The sequence below is a fragment of the Geotrypetes seraphini genome, chromosome 9 (assembly GCF_902459505.1).
Source record: "Geotrypetes seraphini chromosome 9, aGeoSer1.1, whole genome shotgun sequence".
Taxonomy (NCBI): Eukaryota; Metazoa; Chordata; class Amphibia; order Gymnophiona; family Dermophiidae; genus Geotrypetes; species Geotrypetes seraphini.
This window is the reverse complement of record NC_047092.1, coordinates 23,217,022-23,232,339: the sequence shown is the minus strand read 5'-3', so window position 1 is coordinate 23,232,339 and position 15,318 is coordinate 23,217,022. Positions and strand designations below refer to the sequence as shown.

Genomic DNA, 15,318 nt, shown 5'->3' with positions numbered 1-15,318 from the left:
CCATGTCATTCGCGGTTTCACCATTCACGATGGTTTTTAATAGAAAACATATGAAAATAACATATGAAATAGAATAGCATATGAAAAAGTTATTTTCGGTTTTTCTGTATTTGCGGTTCTGTTAATCCCCTATCACCATGAAAACGGAGGGAGAAGTGTACATTGGCATGTTAAGTTTAGTCTGGTAAGTAAGGTTTATCTGGAAGTGTTTTGGAAGTACATCAGGTTGAAGTGGGGTCAGAGAAATTTGTCAAAGAGATAAGTTTTTATTGACTTCCTAAATGTTTGGTACAAAAGTGCGTTTGAGATGAAGTTGGTTAAACATTTGTTCCATTTGCCTGCTTGAGCCAGGTGTAATATTTACAGAGCTACCTTTTCTTAGGCAGGGTTGGTGCTGTTTGACTTCTGGGAATTAGTGTTATTTTGGCATGATATGTTTGCTGTCTAGGTTCAGAGTGTTTGTTTTCCGGGGTTTGTATTTACTTCACAGAATATCTGGCAGTGCAAGGAATTTGTGTTACTATCATTGAAGTGATATCAGAATTTGGATAGCTTTTTCATGTATGGTGAACTGAAAGGTAGGCTCCTTATTAAGGGAGTTTTTGTGGACAATGAGTGAGTATTAAAGGGGCAAAGTTTTCAAGAGATTCTGTTAACTTTTTTATAGAAGCACTGGTTAGTTTCAGGGCAGGATTACATTACATTACATTACATTACTGGCTTATATTCCGCCTGTACCTTTCAGTTCTAAGCGGATTACATCAGAACTATAACTGGACATTTCCAGGAAGAGAAATACAAATTACAATTAAGGCGTAAGGTCTAAAGCAATTTTGATGAGTAGATTCTAAGAGGGGGAGAGAGGGGAAAAGGAAGGGATTAGGACGTTTGGGTGAATTTCTTGAATAGTAGGGTCTTGATTTCTTTGCGGAAAGCCTTGAGGTCAGTTGATGCTGTCAGTAGGTTGGTGATGGAGGGGTCCAATTTAGCTGCATGTGTTGCAAGTAAGTTGTCATACATCTTTTTGCGTTTAGTTCCTTTAAAAGGGGGGAAGGAGAAAGGGGATTGGGTTCTCCTCTGTCTGGTTGAGAGGTTCCTGTTTAGACGGTTGTTTAGGTGGGTGGGTGCCGTTCCGTTTAAGGTTTTGAATAACATACAGTATAGTTTGAATTGGATGCGGGCTTGTATTGGAAGCCAGTGTGAGTCTAGGAAGGCGTTGGTGATGTGGTCAAATTTTCCAAGGGAATAGATCATTCTGAGGGCAGTGTTCTGCACGGTCTGTAGTTGTTATATTAGGTAGGTAGGACAAGAAAGGTAGAGGATATTGCAGTAATCCAATAGACTTAGGACTAGGTATTGAACTATGAGTCTGAATTAATTCATCAAGGGCCCCTAGGCACACAAGTACACTGGACCCCCTGCCCCGCCCCGCCCCACCATGCGCCCAGGTGGAAACAGGAAGCTGCGTCAGAGGGAAGCTTTGGGCAAGCAGCACCGCTTGCACAATTACAGTTCCCGTTGCCTTTCTTACCCGCGTTGCTTGCTTGTCTTACTTTCCGTTGATGGGGGAGGCCGCGTTGCCGATCGGGGTGGGACCTGCATTGCCGATTGATGCTGGAGGGGCCCATCGCCGTTTGGAAAAAACAATGTTGATGCCCTCCTTCATCGGGCCCCCCTGACCATTTCGGGCCCTAGGCACGTGCCTACTTGGCCTATTGGTTAATCCTGCCCTAGTTAGGATGTTATCAAATACGTGTAGTTTACTAACTGATTGATATTCAAAATGATTTCACCTGCCAGAAATAGCACTGCCTGGTTAAATCGCTTGTTCGCAGCAGTCTGCTAATTTTCAGTGGCATTTAAGAACATAAGAATAACCTTACTGGGTCATACCAATGGTCCATCATGCCCAGTAGCCTGTTCTCATGGGGGCCAATCCAGGTCACTAGTACCTGGCCAAAACCCAAAGAGTTGCAACATTCCATAACCAGTTATCGCCATTGAAAATTAGTAGTTAGTGCCCAAATGAAAACCAGCTATTTTGAGGAAAGAGTCTGCACTTGGCCAGCAAAGGTGGAGTCTGCACATGGTTGGTTAAGTGTCGATATTCAGCACTTACCCGGCCAGGATAACCACATAAAACAAAGTCATAAACTTAATCTAATCTAATCCACAAAAAGGTTCAAGGCGATTTACGTTCAAAGAGACTTTAAAATCTACGGTAAAATACAAAAGCAATCAATAATTAAAATATCATCATAACATGAATATTACAACAAGTCATCTTGAAAGGTCACTTTGGGCAGCCATAAAACTTAGAGACTTGAAGAAAGCACAGATGTTTATTCAGCATATATGGACCCCTGAGCCCAAGCTGGCTTCAGAAGTCCTGAAACCAGGAAGTTACAGAAATATTTATACATTCTTCTGGCTATACAACTGAATTCTAGAAAAAACTTTTCACATGTTACTTTTCTTAACAATCATTGGTCCTAAGCTCACACTAGCAGGTCACTAGCAGGTCACTTATCTAAGCCCTGCAGTCTTTCTGTTACATGTCGTTTATGCTGAGATAGCCATAAGAAGCTAGAATGCCCAAGCTAAAACACCCAGTGCAGGCAGGCTAGAACATGAGATAAGTTAGGTCTGCAGCTAAACATAATTCAGCATTTTATTCAAGAGAAAACTTAGTTCAACACTTAGGAAAACCAGTCCCAGACTCCTTCAATCTAAAAAAAAGTTTTCAAATTTTTACGAAACCTTAAGTAATTGATATCCGCCCTAATGTAAACGGGTAGATTATTCCAAATTGTAATGGCAGCGTAAGCAAAAGAGGAGTCGAGCTGTCGTTTATACCGTACTCCTCTAATCTGTGGAAAATGTAGTAATAAAGTATCATATAATCTGGTGGAAGAATAAAGCAAATGAGAAAAAAAAGTAAAATCAGTTTATCTGAAGAGTCGGTCTGTACTATACGATGAACTCTGCAAGCTGATTTAAACTTAATTTACCTCTCAACTAATAACCAATGAAGATTTTTATTCGCTAATGCAAGGGTGTCAAAGTCCCTCCTTGAGGGCCGCAATCCAGTCGGGTTTTCAGGATTTCCCCAATGAATATGCATGAGATCTATTAGCATATTCATTGGGGAAATCCTGAAAACCCGACTGGATTGTGGTCCTCGAGGAGGGATTGCAACACGTTCATATCTTTTTAGACCAGCTTTATGGTTGGTTAGGTTCTGAACATCGACTTAATTGGCGACGTGTTCAGCACTGCCTAAATTGAATATTCAGTGCCGAAGCCCAAACGTGGCCTGGCAGTGGATCTGGGATTAACGCTGGTGGTGGTCAGCAAAATGCTCACTGCCGCTGGCAGAATATTTATCACTAAGTGGTTGAAACTGGCCAGGGGTTTCATTTTTGCATGGAAAATTTTTGTCCTATCAACTGAAAGATATGGGTCTTTCTGTGAGGATAGGCATGACAAGGGAAATGTCATGTTGGTTTTGCACTTGTTGTCCTTCCTCAAATACTTCTGTCTAGACACCTTGGGCAGGAGGCAGATGATGGAGATGTGGGAAAAGGCAGAGGATGAAGGCAGGAAAATGGCTGCTGGGGAAAAGAGAAATGGAGTTCTGTTGATAGCAAAGGATACGAATGAGAAGGGGGCCATTACATATGGATATGAAAGGGTAAAGTTATATGCCTCACCCATGTGAATATCCCATTGCATTTGCAAAGAAATGCAAGGGTACTAGAAGAAAGTGGAGTGTGTGTGTGAGGGAGTGAGGTATACTCCCTCACTAATATTGCAATTATGCCTTTGTACAGCAGAGGCTGCTAGTGTACAGAAGGCAAGAGTAAGCCACCTTGGTGGAGGAAGGGAAGTCCTGCTGAGTCATGGTGGGTGGGACTCAATCGGTTAGGAGGTCCCAGGGGAAGATGTCACAGAGCACGAGGCTTCCCAGAAGAAGTGGCCCCAGCATACTCCTTGCATTCTGCTTGGCTGAGGTAAGTCAAATTTCTTGTGAGCCTTGTTCTAAGGTCTCGCTAAGACCAGATCTCACTACCTGTTTTGAGGAAGTCTTGTTGCAGTCTGTGTTTGGGGTGTGGTATTACCAGCTCCAGGCTCAGCTCAAGACTTTTGTCTGTTAAGCCAAAAGACTGTTTTCCAGTGTGCTTAATTCTGTGAGGTAACAGGATTCAGGGAGTTTGTTTTGAGTCAATAAAAACATTTAAAAAAAAAATTTTTTTTTAGTATTGCTGCTTGTGTCTAACTGTGCGCTCACATTTCCAAAACCCAAACCCCAATTACATATGGTGTCAGTTTGGTGATTTTTGCCTCTGAAACAAGAGACAATCCACAAACTTCCAGAGATCCAGACCTAGGTACAGGGAATTAGGTTTTTGAAACGGGATAAGATGATTAGCTTTGCCTCAAGTCAGAGAGCTGAAGAAGTTTAGTCAGTGCTGGATAAGCAGGATTTTTTTCCCTGTGAGTTTAAGCTACAAATACACAGAGTACTGACAAGTTTAATTATGCTGCTGTATGCACCTGACCAGCAGACACAGCTTGTGTGTGAATTGCAGCCCTGAGAGAAGGGAAGGCGTAAGTTAGAGAGCTGCCTTAATTAATCACAGTGATTGCAGCTGTAGAGAAGTTGTTGATTCAAGGAGAAAAACTTCTGATAGAAACTGAAGTTTGCTGCTAAGATCAGAGCAGGCAAGGAAAACAGTGCAGGGAGCAGGAGCTAGGGGGTCTGATACAAGACCAAGTTTCCAAGTTTATTGGTTTTTAATATCCCGACCATCAAACAATTGTCTGGCCGGTTTACAATAAAATTATAATAAAAAAAAAAAAAAAAAAACAAGCATTAAAAGTAGCAGTATGTGCAAAAAGATGTCTTAAGTTAAACATAAATGACAAAGACTTGACGAACTGGAGTGTGAGGGCAGTAACAGCGGAAGGGGAAAAAGTTACATTGTATAGATGAAAAGGAGAGAGTGGGGGGGAGGATTGAACAAAAGGGAGGGAAACATTAAGATAATGGAAGTATGCTGACCGAAGGAAGAGAGAGAAGATGCTTTTAGGTTTGATTAAAAGCATCTCGAAACAAGAAAGTCTTTAGATTGATCTTGAATTTGACTAGTTGTTGTTCGTCGCGGAGGTATTGTGGAAGTGAGTTCCATAAGGTAGGGGCTGTTATAGCGAAGTTTGATTTGCGTGTATAATAAAAATCTTTGAGAGATGGAATATAGAGAAGTTTTTGGTCGGATGATCGTAATGTACGAGTGGAACTTTGAGGAATAAGAAGTTTATCGAGGAATGTAGGTTGATGTAAGAGTCTGATTTTGAAAGTGAGTAGAATAATTTTGTAAGTGATACGATAAGAAATTGGAAGCCAGTGGGCTTCCTTTAGGAGAGGAGTGACATGATCGTATTTGGTTTTTTTGTAGATAAGTTTTATTGCGGTATTTTGTATCAGTTGAAGGCGTCGTAATTCTTTTTGTGGAAGGCCATTGAGGAGCGAGTTGCAGTAGTCTAAGTGAGAAATTACTAAAGAGTGGGTTAATATGGTAATAGAGTCAGTATTTAGAATGGATATTAATGATCTGATAATGCGAAGTTTATAGAAGCAGACTTTTACTACGGAGCTAATATGTTCGTGAAAAGAGAGATCTCTATAGATGATAACGCCAAGTAGTTTAATTTTAGTTTCCAGCTTCTGAATGAACAGCAGACAAGAAAGAGTAAGAGTGGAAAGATAAAAGTTTTGCTGCTGCACTGGAAGCTTCAGCTGGAGCAGTTAGAAAATCCTGGATTGGAGTTACTATGTATAAAATTTATTTATTTAGATTTCTATCCCATTCTCCCAGAAGCTCAGAAAGGGTCACAATTGACATTCACAGTAAAGTTACAGGACATAAAAATTATAGGCATTCGAAGACGAGGCAGGTGAGGGGACGTAGAGAGAGAAGGGGAGGGGGAGCAAGGGAAGGGAGGGTAGATATAGGGGAGCAACAAAAAAGTCATACCCCACGTAGTAGATGCACAAGCAGAAAAAAGTGAGGATGAAAGGATAGTCCTTCCTTAGGAACACACAATCTTTATTGGAGAATCACATAAAGCAGATTACAGCTCTGCTCAACACGGCTAGTGTTTCGACACATAAACAATGTGTCTTCATCAAGAGTTATTATAAATCCTCTGAGATTGACAAACAGCAGGCAGTAATCCACAAACTGAGCAATTCACCAAAACAGCGGAATGCAAAAACCACTTCCAGATGTGCAAGTGAAACCCAAACGCTCACACTGTTACAGGGGGATAAGAAATGTGAGAAAACCTTAGAAGAAGTGAGAAGGGATGGATATGACGGGAAAGGAGACGGAAACTGAGAAGAGACAGCTTGGGTCCTTAGTGGTGGTCTGCCAGCGGCCGTATGGAAGAAACAGTTTGTGGAGAAGAGGGCAGTATTAAAAAAATGGGCCCGGAAGGAGGCTGCATCAACTTACACCATAGAGAAAATTTGAGCGAACACTGGCTTGCACTTCAAAAGTGGTCTGAAAATAAAGAAGACCAGTTGTGACTGGCTTTAAATGATCTTTCAATGATATCTCACTATGTCGTGTTACCATATTTCATTTATTTATGGTTTTTTTAGCCCGTTCTCCCCAGGAGATCAGAACAGGTTACTTAAGTACATCCACAGTTAGGTTGAAGACATTAGACAATATAAAACATTGAGCAGCATCCAAGTCAACAGTATATATCTAGGGACATTATACGTGAATAAACTATGTTAACTAAGCATTACTCAAAGCAATATGTAACTTACATAAAACATTAAACATACAAAAAAGGGGATACACTTATACAAGATAATTAATCCAGAACCAGTGTGTAATACTTCTAGTCTTTAGTTAAATCCTTTCCTGCTATCAGAGTGATGTAACAATAATTACATTACATTAGAGATTTCTATTCCGCCATCGCCTTGCGGTAAAGGCGGATTACAAAAGAATTACAAAAAACATATTACAAGAAGATATCTGGTAATTTCTAGAGGAGATAAAGAGTAGATGAGGTTGCTTTGGGGAATTGGGAAGGTATTGGGAAGTGGAAGTGGGAAGGAGCTAGCGGTATTAAGTCATTTGCAGGAATTTCTTGAAAAGTAGCGTCTTTACTTCTTTTCTGAACGAGCATAGAAAACAGCATAGCAGCCCCAAAATGCTATGTTTTTTTGCAGCACAGATACCTATCATCGACGGGTGGTATCAGAAAAAAAGGACACTTGTAAAAAACCTATTTATACAGGAACAAACAAAGTGTCCCTAAAAAAACCCAAAAATGGACACACAATACGTTAACAAAAAATTATTTCAATAGTCACTCCAAAAACCAGGAAAGAGATGTCCTACTCTAGAAATGTTCACAAGAAACAAAACAAAACTTAAACCACTTGATCAAGCAAATTACTTAACTGACTCCATAAGAGGTGAAAGATGTAATTCTTCAGCGGCACTAGGCCCAACTCCAAAATGTTCATCGGCGGTGCAGTGGGGGATTAAGCGACTCGCCTAGGGTCACAGGGAGCTGCGCAGGCTTTGAACCCACGACCTCAGGGCGCCGAGGCTGTAGCTCTAACCACTGCGCCACACTTATCCGGATAGCAGCGACATTTGGGCCCTCTTTTACTAAGGTGCGCTGACCGATTAGCGTGTGCTAAACGCTAACGCGTGCATGTTAGTCTATGGATGCGTTAGCGTTTAGTGCACGCTGGTTAGCGCACCTTAGTAAAACAGGGGGATAGTGTCACTCTCTGGAAGACCTAGGGCAAGAGAAAATAAAAGATCTGGGTTTGGAAATTGAAATCGAACCCTGGATAATGACAATATTTAGCTTTTTGATGCGTCTAAAGTTATCCAAGTCTTGGTGCTGAAAATGGTTCATAGTCAGTGGCGCGCAAAACAGAAGCGCGCGGGGAAAAAGTAAATTTTAAAGAGCTCCGACGGGGGGGTTTGGGGTGGCAACCCCCCCACTTTATTGGTTAGTGTTTGCGCTGCTTTTGGAGGGGAGTTTGGGGGGTTGGAAACCTCCATTATAGAGAAAACGGAACTTTTTCTGATTTTTTCGGGAAAAGTTCCGTTTTCTCTATAATGTGGGGGGTTTCACCCCCCCACACCCCCTGCAACAGCAGCGCGAACACTAATCAATAAAGTGGGGCTGGTTGCCACCCCAAACCCCCAGTCGGAGGTCTTTAAAAATTATTTTTTCTCTCGCGCGCTTCTGTCTTGCGCTGAATTGTCGGCGCTGGATTGTTGGCGCACTGGCGTCTGGTGCGCGATTATCCCATCACCGCTGAAAACAACCATTATGTAAATAATTATAGCAGTGGCCACCATATCCCTTTGTCCTTTTGTTTCAATCCTACTTCTTTTTTTTTTTTTAATTGTCAGTATTGGTCTGTTTGTCTATCCCCCAGGTTTTTAATTAATTTTTAATATTGTAAAGATGTAAACCGCTTTGGTATGTAAAATCAGTATATCAAGTCACAATAAACTTGAAACTTGATATCTAGACATTGGCCATTCCTGAATGTTCAGGTATATGTTTACAAGATCCCACAACAGTGAAAAATTATTCCACTGTCTTACCACACCTCATTCAAAATGATTACAGGTATATGTTTAAACACCACAGCAGATATGTAAAAGAAATGCTGACCACAAATTTTAAGTATTGACTTGTGAATTTTTAGATGACAGGGCAGGGCATGGAGAGTTTGGTGCAGTGGTTAAAGCTACCGCCTCAGCACCCTGGGGTTGTGGGTTCAAACCCGCGCTGCTCCTTGTGACCCTGGGCAAGGCACTTAAGGTCAAATTCCATAAGAAGCGCCCAAAAGTTAGGCTCTGTTCAGCGCAATTCAAGTACAATTGGGTGCTGTTTAATGAATCACGCTGAGCGGTACCTATTTTGGAGGCGCCCAAGAAATAGGCCAGCTCTAGGCCCAACTAAAAGTTAGGCGCCTAGCTGAGCGCTTAAGCACGCTTAAGAGCGGCGATTCTGCGACAAGGCGCCTAACACGTAGCCACGCCCATGCCTAATTTGCATAGCGCCTTTTTTTTTGAAGGCCGCCTAAAATTTTTGAGGCGCCTAGTTGCAGAATCACGTTTTCTTTTTTTTTTTTTTTGTAAACTGTTTATTCAAAAGACAAAATACACGCAGGAAGCAGAAATCACATTTTCCAATGCAGAACAAGTATCAAACGACCAACAGAAGAACCATGAATACAGGGAGAGTCCAGGCCTGTGTTCTGATAGCCTGGATCCAACCATTCCTCACCCCAAAAGGAACCCCGCCCACCCTTCCCCAACCCAGATACCTCCCACCACTACAACCCCCCCACCCCCCAAGACCCCACCCTCAATCCATTGGCAAGAAAAGAACTACTGGCTTCCGCAAGCGATTGACCACCTGGCTTTTTATCATAGGGGGTAAAGTATCCAAATAGGAGGCCCAAACTGACAGAAAAAGCTTACTCGAGAAAACCGAGCGGACATAGATTCCCATACCATTAAAAGATGGAATTTATTGCGCCAATACCAGATGGTGGGTGGGGAGTCCTGAAGCCAGTGATTGAGAATGCATTTCTTCCCCACAATATAACCCTTATGAATAAGCAAACAGTCGCCTGCAGAAAGCCCTCCCAGATGGCCGGTAGCCATAAAAAGAATCCCTTCCACCGTCGAGGGGAGTGCATAACCCACCAAAGATTCCAAATAACACCGGACCTCCAGCCAATAGTAGCACACGACCACAGACCATGCGCCAAAGAATTATCAACCCGGCGACATTTCAGGCAAGTAGAGGTAGGGGCACACCCAAAATGAAAGACCTGTTTCTGGGAGATATAACCCCGATGGAGAACCCGAAATTGACATTCCTGGAGCTCAGCACGCTGCACCACCCTGGGAATCTGCTGCCGAATCATGCTTTCTTGATGGGCACCTATGTTTCAATCGTCAGAGAAAGGGCGGGACCGCCGGAAGAGGAAGCAGTGCAGACACAGGGCTCAGAGAAGGGGCGGGACCGCCGGCAGAGGAAGCAGCAGGACAACGGTAGGCAGCTTCTCCATGATGGGGGGGTGGGGAGGCTGTGGGGGTGCGAGCGGTCCTTCGGGGTGGGGGTGCGAGCGGTCCTGCGGGGTGAATCGGATGTCGGGGGGGGGGGAACTATGTAAAAAAAAAATGTACAACGCGCTCAAGTGTATAACGTGCATGGTTATGCACGGTTTGTAAAATCGTGTATAACGCGTGCGTTATATGCGTGAAAATACAGTAAACAATTATATAACAGAAATCACAGTATCAGATAGGTAATGATCAGTATACTGCAGGGGTCTCAAAGTCCCTCCTTGAGGGCCGCAATCCAATTGGGTTTTCAGGATTTCCCCAATGAATATGCATGAGATCTATTAGCATACAATGAAAGCAGTGCATGCAAATAGATCTCATGCATATTCATTGGGGAAATCCTGAAAACCCGATTGGATTGCGGCCCTCAAGGAGGGACTTTGAGATCCCTGGTATACTGTATGTATTGTCATTAATCTTAGGGTTACCAGACGTCTGGATTTCCCCGGACATGCCCTCCTTTTAAGGCCATATTCTGGGATCCGGATGACTTTTCAAAACCTGGCATTTTGTCTGGGTTTTGAATAGCCTCCTCAAATTGCGTTGGACAGAGAGGAAGTCTGCGCATGTGCGATGTCATCGCGTGACATCCGCACATGCGCAAATTTCCTCCCTGGCCGACATGATTTGTGGACAAGAGCAGGCAGTGAGGAGCGGCGGACAAGAGCGGGCAGAAGGGGGCAGGGCTTGGGTGGGACTGGGGGCAAGATTAGGGCAGGGACGGGCGGAACTGGAAGGGCCTGGGAACGGGTCTAGGGGGATCCGGATTTTCCGATTGGAAAATCTGGCAACCCTAATTAATACCAAAATTATACTTCTCTCCTAAACATGGGTTCCTTCTTTAGTTTTGAACTGTTTATTGATGACACTGAAATATAACATAGGAAAACATGAACATTACAAATCAGAACCTTAGGCCCCTCCCCGGATGCATCTGGGGAGGGGCCTGAGGCTCTGATTGGCCCAGATGCATAAAGTCCCACGCATAAGAGGGGCCTTATGCTTCTGGGCCAATCAGAGCCCCGGTTGCATGTGGGGAGGGGCCTAAGGCTCTGATTGGCCCAGATGCATAAGGCTCCTCCTTTGGGAATTCACCAAATTGTTCCACAGGGAAAAGGGAAAACCAAGAAAAAAGCAAAACTTCACAAATAAAAACAATGCTGATCAATTAGTACATTCAGATCACAATCTGTTTACTGTGCATTATATGGATTAATTGATCAGCATTGCTTTTATTTGTGAAGACTTTCATTAAAATCTTTTACATCAAGATCTTCGGTCCCACAGCAAATCTGTGCTTAATACATTTCCAGATCCCTGCTTTCCAAAATAATTTCCTCTGTTAGATGTTTATGCTAGCATTCACATCCAATCAATGAAGTCAGTACCACCAAAATAATTACAAACATACACAATACACAAGCCTGTTCCTCAAAAGGAAGGCAAGGAAGTACCTATCTTCCTCTTTCTACAACAGTAGCAAAGGCCACAGTTTTCTCTTAGCCAGACAGCTCCTTCCTCTAAGCTAGTTTGCTTTAATCTCCATAAGACATTTTCTAAGTGCTAAATCTTTGTTTCAGTATAAAATTTCCATCATACTCCCACATGCAGGCAATTATCATTATAATTCACTTTTGCTCTACACAGGAAAAAATGTCTTTTAGTATTCTGCCTTGACTCTGTTTCATTCAATAGACATTCATATAAAGCAGTGGTCTCAAGCTCAAACCCTTTGTAGGGCCACATTTTGGATTTGTACGTATTTGGAGGGCCTCAGAAAAAATAGTTAATGTCTTATTAAAGAAATGACAATTTTGCATGAGGTAAAAACTCTTTATAGTTTATAAATCTTTCCTTTTGGCCAAGTCTTAATAATAATATTGTAATTTATAGCTAAAGAGACATATGATCAAGAAACTGTTTTATTTTACTTTTGTGATTATGATAACCATACCAAGGGCCTCAAAATAGTACCTGGCGGGCTGCGAGTTTGAGACCACTGCTATAGGCTAAGGCTCTTTACACCTGCATTGTGATGTTATAGAACTTTATGGTTATGGAAACATAGTAACATGATGGCAGATAAAGGCCAAATGGCCTATCCACAGCATCCACTATCTCCTCCTCTCCCTATTGGCTAAGGCTCTTAACATTTGCATCTCCTCTTCCTATAGGCCAGTGGTCTCAAACTCAAACCCTTTGCAGGGCCACATTTTGGATTTGTAGGTACTTGGAAGGCCTCAGAAAAAAATAGTTAATGTCTTATTAAAGAAATGACAATTTTGCATGAGGTAAAACTCTTTATAGTTTATAAATCTTTCCTTTTGGCCAAGTCTTAATAATAATATTGTAATTTATAGCTAAAGAGACATATGATCAAAAAACTGTTTTATTTTACTTTTGTGATTATGATAAACATACCGAGGGCCTCAAAATAGTACCTGACGGGCTGCATGTGGCCCCTAGGCTGCGACTTTGAGACCACTGATATAAAGGTATTATTTTCAGCAGAGCAGCACAGCGATACCGTCTCTTTCCAAAGCTCTCACATTCTCCTGTTATAGCTGCATAGTTATCGGATAGAAAACAGAGGGTAAAGTTCAATGGCCATTTTTCTCAATGGAGGAGAGTAAACAGTGGAGTGCCGCAGGGGTCTGTACTGGGACCGGTGCTATTTAACTTACCACTCACACACTGACAGGAAAGGTGACATTAATCAATGAGCTGTGCATTTTGCCTTGGTTCGGTGGCAGGAAGTGCTGCTACTTTTTGGGGTTTTGGCAGGTACTTGTGACCTGGATTGGCCTTCATGAAGAGGGGGTACTGGGCTAGATGGACCACTGTGGTGTGTGGAGGCATACAGCTTAAAGTTCTTCAGTATCAGGAAGGTTTTCCCCTTCTTCCACGTCCTCTCTTCTGAGCAGAATGGGGCTAAAAAGCACATGAATTCAATAAAAGGTTCCTGGGGATCTCAGAGACTTCCTACGGTTTTTGTTCCACACTCAATGCAAGCGGTGTGATAGAAATGTACCTTCATTAATGCACCTTAAATGGAGTGCATGCAAAACTCATTTAATGAGCATTAGCCAACAATGTAATGCAGTGTAATTGATTTCCACATGCTGAAAAGATTTAATGTGCATTAAGAGGTATTTTATAAAATGAAGATCTGAAATGAACAACAAAAAAGGATTGTTTATCATATGGAAAACTTTAATAAGCTTAAGTTAAAATAATAATAAAAAAAGAATGCCCGACAATTATAAAGATGTCCCAAAAAAATCTGAAAATGAATCAAAACTTTTTGTTGTTCCAGCTTTAGTGTTGAAGCTTTGAGGTGAACTTTTAAACTGTTTTGGTTTACTTGTGTGTTTTGTTTATTATTAGTTTGTCCATTATGAATGCCTACTTTATTACTAAGTGTTCTCCCACCTCCTATTTAGAGTTTGGGGAAAAAAACTGGTATTTGCCCTTAAATTACATTGAAGCAATTAATTCTTTGTTGATGAGGTACTTTGCTTGTAGCACAGATGCTTTTGTATTAGTAAAAACTACTTTATGAAAATGAGGAACATATTTTATACTTATTTTAATTAGAAGATTTCTCTTTGTGTACTATTGTCCATTTTGATATAGAGTAATAGACAAATGGATTGTAAACTGCTTTTGGGTGAATTCCGTCATGAAAAGGCAGTTAATAAATCCCAATAAATAAACTTGTATGATGAATGAGCTCACAAACCAGGAAAGCTGAAATATGGATATTCCATTTTTACGGAATGAGATGCTAGAGTTTCAGTAATGGCTACAGTGGGCTTAGCAGTGCTGCCTCATTCTCCTTCCATGGTCAGGGAAGAACTGAGGATATTATGGAAGCAGTGTTTACAGCTCCCTGGCTTTCCCCAATTCAAGAGGAGGAGGCTTAACTACCATTTAGATGACCCATCCAATCTTCCCAAAGCAAACAAAAAAAAAAAAAGAGAAGAGAAACACCTCCTATGAAATATCACAGTCAACAAAAGCACAGATGAGAGAGATGCTTCAACTGGGACTTTATTGCACTACAACATCAGGTGAGGCACTGGCTTAGGGTGCCAAAAGCCTGCCTCACTGGCTTACCATTCACAGAGTTAGAGCCTGCAAAAGTTAGGACTGTAAACCAAGCATGAACATTATTTAAAAATACCATTCTGGAAGCCCAGACCAGATGTATTCCACGTATTAACAAAGGTGGAAAGAAGAGAAATGAGAGCCGCCGTAGTTAAAAGGTAAAGTGAAAGAGGCTATTAGAGCTAAAAAACATCCTTTGAAGAATGGAAAAAGGATCCAAATAAAGAAAATAAGAAGAGACATAAGTACTGACAAATTAGATGCAAAGCATTGATAAAGAATGCCAAAGACGCAAAAACACATAGTAACAACTTTTTTAGATACATCAGAAGCAGAAAACCTGTTAGGGAATCCTTAGGGCCTTTGAATGATCAAGGAGCAAAAGGAGTGCTCAGGGCGGATAGGGCCTTGCAGAGATACTGAATGAATTTTTTGCTTTGGTCTTTATAGAAGAAGATGCAAGAGATCTACCTGATGTACTATCAAATAACTTTCAACAAAAGGAATGGAGAAAGAAAACTCAACTTCTATGAAAAAACAACTCCACAGAAAATCAATCTTTAATAGAGGAAAAAGCCTCAGACATGAAGAGAGCAATTACAATAGCTCTACTCCTTAGATATCACTCAAAAAAAACTCCAGAACGTTGTGGAAGATAACGAGGGTGATATGACTAAACAGACATCAATTAGTAGCCCCTTCCAATGGGGAACCCGCATTTCATGGCTGCCTGCCACTTCTTCAGGGCAATGGAGCTTAGGTGAGTTGCTTCTGTTCATCCCTCCTGTAGCTTCCCTTTGGAAGGGGCTACTAATTGGTGTCTGTTTAGTTATATCATCCTCGTTATTTTCCACAACATTCTGGAGGTTTTTTGAGCCAGTGATATCTAAGAAGTAGAGCTATTGTGATTGCGCATGCGCAGATGCCCTCCTGCCCGACCAGCGCAGGCATTAGGGGAGGGGCTAGGGTGGGATTAGGGGCAGAACTGGGGTGTAACAGGGTGGAGATG

The 15,318-nt window shown here is 41.8% G+C and overlaps 1 protein-coding gene across 1 annotated transcript in view; it reads left to right on the top strand.

Moving 5' to 3' along the window:
- The window catches only part of MAPK8IP2 (mitogen-activated protein kinase 8 interacting protein 2), a 79,694-nt gene that overhangs the window by 32,926 nt on the left and 31,450 nt on the right, over positions 1-15,318 (top strand). The gene's annotated exons all lie outside the window — the stretch shown is intronic.